This window comes from Pleurodeles waltl, chromosome 8, assembly GCF_031143425.1.
Source record: "Pleurodeles waltl isolate 20211129_DDA chromosome 8, aPleWal1.hap1.20221129, whole genome shotgun sequence".
NCBI lineage: Eukaryota > Metazoa > Chordata > Amphibia > Caudata > Salamandridae > Pleurodeles > Pleurodeles waltl.
Window position 1 is genome coordinate 120,411,036 of NC_090447.1, and position 14,256 is coordinate 120,425,291.

Genomic DNA, 14,256 nt, shown 5'->3' on the forward strand with positions numbered 1-14,256 from the left:
GCTGTCACCCCATATTCTAGGGCAGCAGGAGAGGCAATTGAGGCCAGTATGACCAGACAGTGAGATTTGTCAAAGTGACCCCATATGCCAGGAGGTACCACTTCCACCGCTGAAGCCAAAGGTCCAGGTCATTTCCTGTGTCCTGGAACTGCTGCTGCAACCAAGATGAGGGAGGCCTTGCATCAGAGGAGGCCCAAGAACAGAGGCAATACCGTCAGAGCTCTGCCGGATCAAGGAGACTGCTCCCAAGCAAGAAAGAAAAGACTTACCTGTGTGGCTGAGGCCGGAGCAACCCTGATCGTCATAGCACTGGTGAGCGCAGGAGAGACAGCTAGTACCCATCAGGAGCTGTGCATGTGAATGTGTGCAGCATGATTCTGCCAATCTGGGCCAGGACCACACTGCACCATTGCCAGGTTTCGTACCATTGGAGCGGGGAAGCTGAGAACTCGGCCTACCAAGCCCAGGGGAATATACTGCCTTTGGTTTTCGCAACCCTACTTGACTCTAAGTGACTACACCTTACTAACAGAGAGGGGGCTACCCCGTGAGCAGGGCCTGATAGTTTACACTCCCTGGATGTTGCAGCATGTGAATGGGGAATAACAGCACAACAGTTACATGGGAAACAGGTAGCCTGGGAATTGTCTGCGCGATACTAGTGCAACTACTTCCAGGACGACTGTTATTGCTTTTTGAAACGTTATTTAGTTTTGCATGTGTAGAATTAGAATTAAAATGCTTCTTTTATAGAAAATACGTATTTGACTGACATTGATTTATTGTGTGCGCTACTTGCACGTTAAATTATGAGTCATCTTTACTGACCTGAATCTACACTTTCCTTCTAGGGAGCCTTGCCGCTTGTGCTTCGCTACTAACTGAGAGTCAGGTGCAGAAGAGGATGCTTGACCCAGTTGAGCGGGATCCATAGGAAGACATCAAGAGTAAAAGTAATTATTGGTTTCATTAATAACTCAACACTTGTAAATTTCAGCAGGTTAAACCTGCCGACATTTATAAAGGGAAAACCTATATCCCATGGCGTTGCCGTTTATCTGGGGTGATAAATAATGCCTTACCTTGTCATCAGAAGGAGGCAGATGAGACGCACTGAAGGAAGCATCTAGAGTTTTTGCCAGTGGCCCTACGGGTTGACTACATGAAGCAAGAGAATGTGGTCAAATCTCCAATGCATAGAGAAAATAAAACAACAGCTCTCAGTGTCAAATGACCGGGTGGTTTGCGTGGTTCATTTCGACCTTGCAATAATGCAGATAATATTTAGATTTACGTTAATCTAACCCCAGATGCGTGACACAGGGATGCCAGCAAGATGGCACATGCTTCCCAGTGGCAGGATAAAGGTCCATATTTAAGAAAATGTGAAGCATCAGCGTTGATGCGCCACTTTTTCTGCACCCCCTACCAGCACCTAATGACACCATAGTTGCGCAGTATTAATAATACGGTGCACCATGGCAGTCGTTAGCACAATAGCATTAAAAACAATGTATGCTATTGTGGTGCTTTGCTATACTAGCGTCAATAATTTTGACGCTTGTGTAGCAAAGTGCAAGGAGGCCCATATGTTTCTACGGGAGCATCATTTTAACACCTGCTCTGAGCAGGCATTAAAAATGATGCCAAAAATGGTCAAGTGAAATCTGTTCAATTTCACTGCGCCATTTTTGCGGGCCTCCTAGTGCCGGAACGCCCCGCTCGCATACATTATGCCTGGCCCAGGCATAATGTGGTGCAAGAGTTTACAAAGTGGCGCAATGCATGCATTGCACCACTTTACAAATATGGCTTGTGGAAAAAGCCACTTTAGCGCCACCTTAGCGTAAAACATATGATGCTGTGGTGGCACTAGGGGCTCTTACATATGCACCAAAGTCTAAGAAACCGACTATAGATTTCAGTACTAGTTCGAGGGGAAACCTAACCATATGACCCCCCATATGATATTAGATTTAACCCATGCTCCAGACCACAGGCTATGAATAACATGGATCTTAGGACCTGCCAGTCAGTCCTTCTCAGCCCCAGCTGCCACAGGTCCGGCCTACATCTTACCCTATTTGTTGACATCTGTGTTTATGTCCCTTTGAGCAACAGTCCTTCTCTATAGTGCTTTACTCTAACTACCTAATTCCTGACATGTCAGGGAGAAACACATCTTCCCTTATTCCCCAGTTCTCTTGGTTTTCACTACCTCCTCGTGTAAGTAGCACGAGCCAGGCCAGATTGAAATGATCAAGGTCAGAATATACATTGACCTGAGGCAGATGTAATCAAAGAACCACTGTTGCCAACACTAGAAATATTGAGAAAGTGAATTCACTGAGCATGTGAAATCTACTCAGTGGAAGAGATAGTGATATGTCTCCGAAACCAACAATAACTTCAGCTTCAGCAAGAGTATTTTCACTGCAGGGAAATGCAGATGGTCAGGTCCATTTTGCATAAACTAAAATTGGAGCAGACTGTCATTTGGTGTAGCTAGGCACAATGTGTCCATATCAAGACGCTAAACATCGTTTTCATTTTTTAATTCAAGGAGACCCACACTTGTGGACCAAGGACACATCTCCACCGACGATGGCTTGACAGGTCCTTTGCCCTCAGGTCCCAGGCAGGAGACTGACGCGGCGCCCGGGCACCAGGAGGCTACCTGGGTGTTTACAGCAGGGCGTGGGAGTGACAACCGAGGCTGCAATTATTTCAGTTGTAAACCGGGTTACTATATCATTAGTGCAAATATTGTTGTGATACCCGGATGAGCAGCGGGAGCGCGTGGGGAGGTTGTACAGATGAACAAAGAGGCGTAAGTGGCTCTAGCTGGACACACTCCAGAAAACATAAAGATGCTATTCTTTGATATACCCTGACATACATTAGGAGCGATTAAAAATGTAGGGCTTTTAAGAGGGTTCATTCAACAGGAGTATTGTCTTTAGTGCTTGGAGCATTGGCGAGATGCCAGCCCTTGTAATTAGGCTGGCACAGGACAGGGCTTCCCCTTCTTCAAGTGTGGGTGACACCCATCAATTGTCTCTGTTTAGGGAGGGTACGCTCTGTCTCTTAATGTAAATGCTTCCATAAATATTAACAGGAAAATAAACTTTCCTTCACTGAGTGATGCAAGTAACTGTTGGCACCGAGGAAGCGCCGAGAAGCTGGCGGAACTCCCAGGCCTGCGGTGTGTGTCTTCCCACTGAGCATCTGTAGCACGTGTTCTACCCAGGGGGATACTTTCAACATACATTTCTGTGTGAAAAAGGAAGAGTTGTTGTAGAAAGCGAGAAACTGCCAAACAAGCTCACGAAGATGCGGGATGCGCGGCGAGATCATTCTCCATGTTTTACATGATGTCTCTGACATGGCTGGCCATGACGCTGAACGATTGGGGTTCCAGTTGCCAGATGTTTTCATCATGCTAGAAAATGGCTGGGGAAATGTTATGTTGATTGCTAAGCTTGTAACTGCCTTACAAAATCAAGAAAATTATTATTTAAAAAAATGTGGGGGTCATGTGTGGTTTAAAAAAAGGAGGCAACCTGCATCTCGCAATAGAAAAACATTGAGCAAGAAGAATTGTTTGATAGGAATGCAACAACAAACAAGCATTTGCAATGCAATAGGTCTCGCATTTGCTCAAGTTTGAGCTATTAGCGTTGTTAACTCTTAACTGAAGCTTTCTTGCTCCTTAAACTGAAAATTAAAAGTAAAACAGTTTCACATAAGCGAGTCGATCCACAGCACCACGGCTGCCATGAGCATTAGCGTGAAGAGACACACAAAAGGAAAAAAAGTTTGCTCGCATTGAAACTTATCGAAAAAAGTGGAATTAGCCGTGTAACAGACGCGATGGCCAAGGCGGTAACAAAGCCTCTCCAAGGAGGGACAAACGTAAACCATTTACCAATGGCATGAAATGATTTTTGAAGGGTAAGCCCACGAGCGAGTGGTAGTGATGGACGTGAGGTGGGCGTGGTTAAAAGCCCAGATACATACCAACACATCGGAAAAGCAGAGCTTGCACGCTGCTATGCTCAACCTAAAAACTAAAACCGAGGCACTACTTTGTAAAGAGGTACCTGGACTGTTTGTGATGGATAGCAGCATCCAAGGCAGATTCCTCTCAAGAGCAGGTACCTATGAGTAATCGAAACAACACATTCAGTTGATGATGAACAAACTAAGACTAAATTCTGGTAAAACGGAGGTCTTTCTATTTGGAAGTGACACCTCCTTCTGGACACCGAAATGTTGGTCTCAAGAGCTTGGTCCTTTAGTTGCACCAGTGAAGATAGCTAGAAATCTAGGCATTAGTTTTGACAATGTGCTGACTTTTGGAGCTCAGGTAAATGCTTTGACCACAGCTGTACTTTTTAGTCTCAGGATTACAGGAAAATTTGCTCTTTCAATTCAGCTGATTTTCAAAAACATCCGGTGATTGCTCTCGCCATATCCAAACTGGACTATTGTAATGTTGTTTTTTTGAATGCTCAACGTAAGGTCATCAGCAAACTGCAAATATTGCAAAATGCCGGTGCTTGTCTGTTAGTGGGGATCCCTAAATTCAAATCCGCCTCTAAGGCGTTAAGCAAGCTTCTTTGACATCCAATGAAGAAACACATAGAATTTAAAGCCACTCTTTCCATCTGGCGGTAATTTGTCTCTTGATCAGTGGCAGGGCCTAGACTTGTTCGGGTAGTAGAAGCGCTTTATAAATCTTCAAATAAAATCAAATCAAAATCAAATCAAATATACTATACATTTAACCTAGAATATAAGAAAACAACAACATCGAAGTAGGTATAAGGTACTGCAGTATTCTCTGGGTTGGTAGCATGTCTTCAAACTGTGAGTTAGTTGAAAAAGCAAGTAAAGACATGTAATGAAAATGTATCCCCGTGTATTGTTTGAAGGCCTTTGCAAATCTGGGTGACACCGGGGAAGAGGTTCTAATGCACTCAGTAAAACACAGGTGAAGAAAGCATCCTCAGTTTTAAAGTGTGATTTGGCAACATACCTATTAAAAATCAGCCCCTAGAGGGCTACGTTTGTAGGAGTTTCGTGAAGGCCCCCTCCTATGAGTCTCTTTATGCCTTGTCTGATGGTTCTAGTGGGCATAGCATGGACGTCATTTAGGGGTCACCAGGGTTTGCAGATGTGACCCATGGCTTGCCCCTGTGACACCTGGCACTGCATTTGCGACTCCTGGCCTCAGAGGTGGCAAAATCAGTGCCAGGAAGACAACAGCAGCTACTCCTTATGGACGTCGGCTGGGGATACTCCCTCCTTGCTTTCTGCCACTTTGTTATTACAATATTAGTGAATATTGTATTATTCACTATTAGTTTAATAAAAATTGGGTACAACTAGCTGCAATATGACCTTCGCTGGCAACTAAGGTAAGTAGTAAAATGTAGGTTGAGTGTAGGTTGAGTGTAGGTTGAGTGTGTGCCCTTGGGTGAGAGTGTGTTTATGTGAGAGAGAATGTGTTTGTGTAAGCATGTGTGTGAAAATGAATATCAATGGGTGTGTGATGTCACTTCCGCTCCCCCTTGCATTTTGGTGAAGTGATGTCATTGGGGGATAGTGGTCCGTGAAACAGGAATCAGAGGGAAATCCCCCAATGAGACATTTGCAGAGGTGCCAAACAGCTCTGCATTTGTCATGGTCAACATCAGCACATTGAGCGAGGCTGTAGCTGCGAGCAGGTCACATTTCACTGAGTGTTGTGGTATTTGAACAAGTGAGTGCTGTTATGCTTATGAGTCGACGTTTGCCATGGCATAGTACAGGTCATTCTTGGCAGAATTGTAAAAGACCAGGTGAGGCCTAAATAAGACTGTAAATGTAAACATCCAAACCTGTGTGGAGTTTGACAATGTTCTTTTGATGTATTATTTTCTAGGCATCTGTGTAAAGTCTTTTGATATTATTATAGCACGGTAGTGCCTTCGCTAGGCTCCTGTGGCGGGCCGAGCAGTGCCGGCCCGTCCGTGGAGACAGCATGTGCTGACACTGCCGTAGAGGACCCGGAACTACAGGACGGAGGAGCCAATCCGTTTTTGCTTCCGGGATTAAAGGGGGCGCGGCCTAGAGTTCTGAGGTTGAAAAACGCCGACCAAGGACGGCGCGAAAAAGAAGTGGAGAACACGGAGGAAGTGGAGAGCGCAGATGACGAGGAGAACACGGAAGACGCAGAATAAAAAAAATTCTAGCTTACGCGTCAAGAATTTTCAATTCTATTAAGGACACGGAGGCGAGGATTATGCTTTCTCTTTCTTTACTGACTTAAAACAGCAGCCAATCACAAACAAGTTTTTTAAAAAACTACACATCCCATGATGCTCTAGTCAATCTCACATGGTCCAATCACCTATCACGACCTCTGCTCATATAACACCTGACCCTCGATGTCACTTCCTCTTTCTTTGGTCAAAGCAGATATAGTTCACATTGAAATCAAAACTTCTTACATCAACTGTAACTCGGAGTTCGGAAAGTCCTCTTTTTAACAGGAACATGCGTTTGGATACTCCAACTTGAAAAGGAAACCATTCCATCGCAATGAAGGTACACGTCTTTACCAAGATCCTGGACTCAGGAGTTCTTCTGATCAGAACCTATGAAATAAAACAGGTAGGTAATACTCTTAAAGGAAAAAAAATCCCATAAATACTATACATATAACTGGTACCCAATGGGAGGGAATAATAAACAATAATCTCATCAGATAATAAATCTGTACAATAATAACGTTTTTTATGGGTGGGATAATCCTCGCCTCCGTGTCCTTAATAGAATTGAAAATTCTTGACGCGTAAGCTAGAATTTTTTTTATTCTATGTCAGGACCAGAGGCTCCGATTATGCTAGTTTAAAGCTGTCCCATTACTACAGATGCTACATCCATCACAGGCTTGTGATAAAATTTACTAAACGTATTCTCTGAAGACCAATCTGCAGCTCTCATAATGTCCTCTAAACGAGAACCTAAGGCATAAGACTTGGATGCCACAGCTCCTCTAGCCGAATGAGCTCCAAATACCTTGGTATCTATGCCAGCTTCATTCATTAACCATCTCATCCATCTAGCTAGAGTAGCTGATGTAACTGGTTTAAATGGTTTTTGCAATGATATCAATAATTGACCATTAACATCTTGTCTAAAACTTTCTGTGACATTTTCATAATCTTTTAAACAATGGACAACACATAACTTAGAATTATCAGGATACATTGGGTATGTTACTGACCTGTAATTCGTTTTAGTCCTTCTAGATACTGTGAAAGTCACCCCATTTGGTGAATATACTCTAACAGATAAATCTAACGCTCTGACATCTGACACTCTTTTACAGCAGACAAGACATAACAACATGGTCAATTTGGCCGATAGTTGTTTGCGAGATAAATCCTTATTAGCAGGCCAGGAATCCAGGAATTTTAGGACCACATTAACGTCCCATAATACCGAGTATTTTGCCTGAGGCGGTTTAGACAAACAAATACCTCTTAATAATTTACATATTAAAGGATGTTCAACTACAGGTTTACCTTCAACCGGGATATGTCCTGCTGAAATGGCTGATCTAATATTATTAATCGTCCAGTAAGCTAAACCAGAATTGGCTAATTCTGCAAGAAAGTTAATGATTAACTCGATATGTGCTTCCATCGGATTGGAACCTCTTCCATCACACCAATTACTCCATCTGCGCCAGGCTGAATCGTATCTCTTATGGGTACTACCCGCCCAGGCGTGTTTAATGAGGTCCTCAGCTTGTTGCGAAAGGCCTGAGGATCTACATCTTGACCTGAAATCAACCATGCTAGCAGAACCAGCTTTCCTGACAAGATCATTGGATGTTGATGGCCTTCCGGATTCAGAAGAAGATTCCGACGAGGAGGAATGAGAAGAGGAAAGGCACAAGCTAAATTCAACGCTACTGGGAACCACGGTTGTGCTCTCCAGAAGGGAGTCACTAACACGATCTGAGCTTTCTGTCTCTGGACTTGAGACAACACCCTGGCAATCATAAGAAACGGTGGAAACGCATAACCTCGAAACTGAGACCAGTCCTGAAGAAATGCATCTGTCCTCATTGCACAGGGATCTGGTCGCCAACTGAAGAATTTTGAAATCTGGCAACTGAGGCGGGAAGCAAACAGATCTACCTCGCAACTGCCCCATTCTTTGATTATCTATTAAAAAATCATTGGGTCCAGCTTCCAGTCGCTGGAGTCTGTCAGATATCTGGAGTTCCAGTCCGCTACTATGTTCTGGTCCCCCGGAAGGTATTCCTCAATGACTACTATGCGTTGTGTCAGGCAGAAATGCCAAAACTCCTTGGCAATCTCCGCCAGGATTTTGGATTTCATTCCCCTCAATTTGTTGACATACCTCACTGCTGAAACATTGTCCATTCGTAGAAGTATGCAACAATCTGTCTTCTGAGGGGAGAGGCTCTTTATTGCAAAGGAACCTGCCAACAGTTCTAGGCAATTGATGTGTAGGGTCTGTTCCCATTCTGACCATCTGCCACCTGTCACTAAGGAGTTGCAGCGAGCTCCCCAACCCCAACGACTGGCCTCGGATTCGATCACCACGTTCGGATGAGACCCGAATATCGCTCTGCCGTTCCAGGCTTCCATATGTTGTAGCCCCCACTGTATCTCTGATTTTACTTCCATAGTCAATGGGATTTGTTCTGAATAGCTCAGACCCTGGTGTAGGTGTCTGATCTTGAGCCTCTGAAGGGCTCTGTAATGTAAGGGAGCTGGAAATATTGCTTGAATGGAAGAAGCTAACAACCCCACTACTCTGGCTATGTTCCGTAAGGAAACCGTCGACCTGGTCAAAAGGGACTTCAATTCCCTCTTGATGTTGCGAATCTTTTGAGAGGGAAAAAGAAGTTGACATGAGATTGAGTTTATCTGAAACCCCAGGAAATCTATTATTTGCGTCGGACTCAACAATGATTTCTGCGCATTGATCAGGAAACCTAAATCTTGCAGAATATTGATGGTCCAATTCAACTGCGATACCAGGATCTGAGGGTCTTGAGCCATCAGGAGAATATCATCCAGATAAATGATCAACCGGACGCCCTTGGCTCTTAGCCATTCCATTACCGGCCTCATCAGCTTTGTGAAGCACCAAGGTGCTGATGACAGGCCAAAGGGGAGTGCCAGAAATTCCAGGCACTGATCCTTCCATTGAAATTGGAGGAATCTCCTGTGTGGAGGGAAGATTGGGATTGACAGATAAGCATCTTTTAGGTCCAGACGAACCATCCAGTCTCCTTCTAATAGAAAGTCCCTTAGCACATGAATACCCTTCATTTTTAAATGCCGATACAGTATCCATTGGTTGAAATCCTTTAAATTCAAGACCAGGCGGTGACCTCCCCCTTTTTTTGTCCACCACAAAAATAGGACTGATAAAACCGTAAGGATGAGGGGAGGAATACTGTACTGCGCCTTTTTCTAGTAAGGCCTGGACTTCTTTGTCTATAAAAGCCTGATTTTCTAGGGAAAAACACATCTGGAGCGGAGGGTTGATCTGGGTGGGAGTACTGACAAACTCTAGGTGTAAGCCCAATACCGATTGGAGAACCCAGGGATCCCCGGTAGTCTTCCTCCAATTTCTTATAAACAATGCCACTCTGCCCCCAAGAGTGACCTGAGAAAAAGGAATAATGCTCACCTGAGAAATTAGAGTCTAGAATGGCACCTTGTTGCCCTCTGCGAGGACCTCTGCGGAAACGTTGGCGTCCTCCTCTGTGGCGAGTGGGGTAGAAAGTGGTGTATTGTTCTTCATACCAACCACCTCTGCCTCTGGGGTAGTAATTCTGGGGACTGATATATGATCCTTGGCCAGCCATGCGTCCGCCGTAACGACCGGCCCTGGTAAAAAGGCCTTGTTTAAAGACTTTTTTAAGAGACATTTGGGCTTTATCGAGAGATGAAAAGGTGGAGCAGAACTTGGCTAGTTCTTTAATAAAAGACGAACCAAACAAAAGGCCATCAGCTGAAGGGCCCGCTTCTGAAGATGCTAGATCGGATAGTTTTGGGTCAATGCGCATCAAAATAGACTTCCTACGTTCAGAGGAGATAGCGCAATTAGTGTTACCTAACTGGCAAACAGCTCTTTGAGCCCAACCAATCAGGATGTCAGTGTCCACCGGGGTGCCTGACTCTTTGGCCACGTACGCCATTTCGAGAATCTTCGTCAAGGGGCCCGAAAGGTCTAAGAGTTTATCTTGGCAGTTCCGCCATGATCTATCTAATCCTTTCTTAGGATCTTTGGAGAACTTTTTCATAAATGTGACTATGGTTGGGTCTATTTCTGCCGTCTCTGAGACTCTGCCTTCTAAATCCGGTCTGGGGCATTCTGCCTTTAGGCGAGAGCGAACTTCTTTATCAAAACCTTTTCTGATATTGGAGGAGGGATCCAATTCGAAGCTCTGGGATGAATGATTTCCGATGGATCGAAATCGAGTGCTAAGGAAGGGGGGATGACTTTTTTAGCCTTCTTACTAGGCACTGCAGACTCTGAGTCGTCTGAGTCCTCGGATGAGGAATTCTTATCTGATGAGGAAGGAGAGAAGGTAGTATCCTTTTTTGAGCTGTAATTATGCTCTCTGCTGTGCTTTTTTGCGCAGCTTCTCAAAGGCATCAGCATGAAGGTCACTAAGAGCAGGGGAAGATTCTTCCAAATTTTTTGCTTTCCCTTTTGCCTTTTTTCTCTCTTGGTGTGGCGCTTGGCCTTGCACCCAGCCTTGAGAGCGTGCGTAGTCAAATAATTGGCCTGAGAATGGGCCTAGAGCTTTTACCAGCGCATCGTTAACTGATTGCTGTACCCTAGTATCAAGGGCTTCCACTAAGTCCACTTCTAATTGGTTTCCCAATTCTTCGGTGTAATATTCACCGTCTTGATCATTCCACTGAGCCATTTGAACTCAAGATATTAAAGTTGGTGTAAAGACTGTGTCTACACTTACTTAAGTGTGGGAGTCAAATAAGTACTCTAATATCAGGGGGGGAGTGCAAAAACCCCACAGCAGGCAAGGATTCGATTGTGCCCTCAATAAAACGTGGAGGGAGCTGCCTGCCAGCACTCTAGGCAGAAGCCTTATCTCAATTTTACAACCCTCGTTCCTGTTTAGAGAACGGGGCGTCAGGGAGCAATAAATTCTATAAATAGAAAGGGCCCGGGAGGTCGACAGCACGTGTCTGAACACTCCGAGCCGATCGTTCTCAAACACGAAGGATCGGCTCTGGAATGAGTTTAGCGCGCGCGGGTGAGCCGGCAATTAAAATAAAAGAAATACTGCGTGCAACACGCAGTGCGCTCCCGCTCCCACTCCACAATCGGGCATCAACACGGCAAAAATGCCGAAATCGAAAGCGCAAAGGTGTGCAAATACACAATTTAGAGGTGCGCAAAATCGCGACACCATACATTCTAATATTTAAGAAATTATCATCAAAAAATCACATTTACATGAAGAATAAAGATAAAATGCACTTATCTGTTGCGAAGCAGCAAAGAAAGAGGAAGTGACATTGAGGGTCAGGTGTTATATGAGCAGAGGTCGTGATAGGTGATTGGACCATGTGACATTGACTAGAGCATCATGGGATGTGTAGTTTTTAGTTAAACTTGTTTGTGATTGGCTGCTGTTTTAAGTCAGTAAAGAAAGAGAAAGCATAATCGGAGCCTCCGGTCCTGACATAGAATTTTGGAAGGAGACGACGAACCGAGGAAAAGACATCCAATGCAGCCCCAAGAGACAGGTGAAGGCGAGGACGCGACCGGAGCCCTGATAGCGGCGCAGGAGGCGTACGGCGAAGGCTCCAGCCACGCTTCAGGAGAAGCGTGGCAACGCCAGGTGCGTTCTGGAACAGGTTAAGGGAAAGATTAAAGAAAAAAGGGCGGGCTGGGAGTAAGAGGGAGACGAATACCAGAAGGGGAGCGGGGAGGACAACGAGGAGGAGTGGGACAAAACAAGAAGGGGAGCAGGAAGGACAGAGAGAGAGAGATAGAAGGAGAGAAAATACGAAAGAAACCCATACAAGGGACCAGAGATAACAGGAGAAGGGAAAAGAGAAGCCAAGTTATAGGAAACAGACAGGAAATAAAGAACGCTACAAGAAAAGGGGCAGAGAGAGAAAGACAGAGAGAGAGAGGTGAGAGAGAGAACAAGAACGCGAGAGAGGGGCAAGAAACGAAAAGAAGAAAGAGGAAGGAAAACCTCAAACGAAGGCTACGAGAAGGAAAAGAGGATAGACCAACAGGAAAGAGAAAACAGGAGAAATGATAAAACAGGAGGCAATGACAGATGAGCATTAAGGAGTGTGTAGTTAACAGAGAAAAGGACAGGAATTGAGAAAACAAAGGAGAAGAAAAACATCAGACAACCAAGACAGAGCATAGGAAGAAGTAGTAAAACAAAGGATAAGAAAGAAAGAAAAGGAACTTACCGTTGCTTTATCTTGTTCTTTCCCACATGCGCCTCCTAGGAGCCTGGAAGAAGGAGACAAAGAAAAGGAGACTTAAAATCGCACAAAGGACAGACAAAGACTGAACAGCAGAAATTATGCAAAGGTCTTGTCACATCAGCAAGAACTATATCAATAAAATTCACCTGAACTCATATCTCACTGCATTCGTGTCGTCACTGACCAACTCGGTCACAGGTGGTGTCAGAAGTGGGATTATGGAATTCAGAGCCCGACGCCATGGAGGAGAAACCCACGCTGGCAGACATGATAGCCCAATTGGCCGAGGGACAGCGCCATTTACAATTGGTCTGGGAACAACAACTCAAGGAGGCCAAAGAAGAGCGAGAAGCACCACAAACAGCACTAAAAGCCAGGCCACCATCATGGCCAACAACCAGTTGGTCCATGAAAATGCTTTGAGGAAATTGACCGATACCATTGCCCACACCAAGGTACATTCCAATGTGCCTAGCAGTGTCCTTGAGAAGTATCAAGAATAGGAGGACCCCGATTTGTTTTTTACAAACTCTGAGAGGGTAGCCAGCACTGCTAATTGGCCTGAGGATAAATGGGGGCAATATATAGCACCCTTATTAACCGGTCAACTGCAAGCCGCCTATCAAGGTGTAAATCCCGGAGGGACCACCCCTTATACTGAAGTAAAGAAAGCAATCCTAGAGCGGATACGATTGGATAAAGAAAGTTACCCGGCTAAGTTTAGACAAACTAAGTGGACTTACCAGGAGAATCCACGCACTTTATACTACTGTGTACACCACGCCTGGGGAAGATGGTTACACCCCACAAAGACCACAAAAGAGGAGATGTTTGACGCCATTATCCTCGAACAATACTTAGAAGCCCTCCCTCCCAACACCCGGAATTGGGTACGACAACACCCTGGTTTAACCAACCAAACCACAATAGATCTTGCTTGTGCCTTTAAGCGGGCCCCGGATTTTCACAGTGTTCCCTCCAGACCAACGTCCACCACTAACCCCCATGTAGGGCCAGGGAAACCCATTCACCCACGACCCATGACCCTGCATGGCCCAGAGCGGGCAATACATACCCCTTCCTCGACGCCAAGCCACCCTACAACTGGACCCCAGTGTTTCCACTGTTCAGAGTGGGGTCACATAGCTCAGAACTGTCCCTTAAAGAAGGAAACAGAGGAGCCCATGGAGATCGGAATGATGAAGGGTAGGGTATTATGGTCGGGCAATAAGAAACGCAAATACACAATACCAGTGTCTCTCAACGGAATATAAAGGAAGGTTCTAGTAGATTCAGGATGCAGCCAAAGTGTGGTTAGACAGGACCTGGTGACACCCGAACAGTGGACTCCTCAAACTCAGGTCCTGATCACATGCGTCCATGGAGACCAACGGCAGTATCCGGTGGCTATGGTACGTCTCAATTGGAGAGGGATAGAGGAAACGATTACCATGGGGATGATCCCACACTGGGGCGAGGATCTAATCCTCAGTACTGACTACGAGAACTTCACCCCTCTCTTAGAAAAGGCCTGCCAAGAAAATATAGGCAATGTCTGGTGGGCCGAGGCACCTTTTGGGACAACACAGATAGACGTAAGACCAGTGAGGAAGAAGCTCAGCTGGAAGGAGAAGAGGGAGCAACGACAGGAATATCGAAACCACCTACCTCATGAAATCCCCGAATCCGTCCCACAGACGGGCACGGTTCTAACCATTGCAGGGACATT

The 14,256-nt window shown here is 45.2% G+C and overlaps 1 long non-coding RNA gene across 1 annotated transcript in view; it reads left to right on the forward strand.

The window, feature by feature from the left end:
• LOC138249074 (uncharacterized) overlaps positions 1 to 14,256 on the forward strand; it is a 79,700-nt gene that overhangs the window by 34,594 nt on the left and 30,850 nt on the right. Inside the window, exon 2 of the long non-coding RNA XR_011194697.1 lies at positions 852 to 953. This is a non-coding gene — a long non-coding RNA (uncharacterized lncRNA). The remainder of the gene's footprint in view (positions 1 to 851; positions 954 to 14,256) is intronic.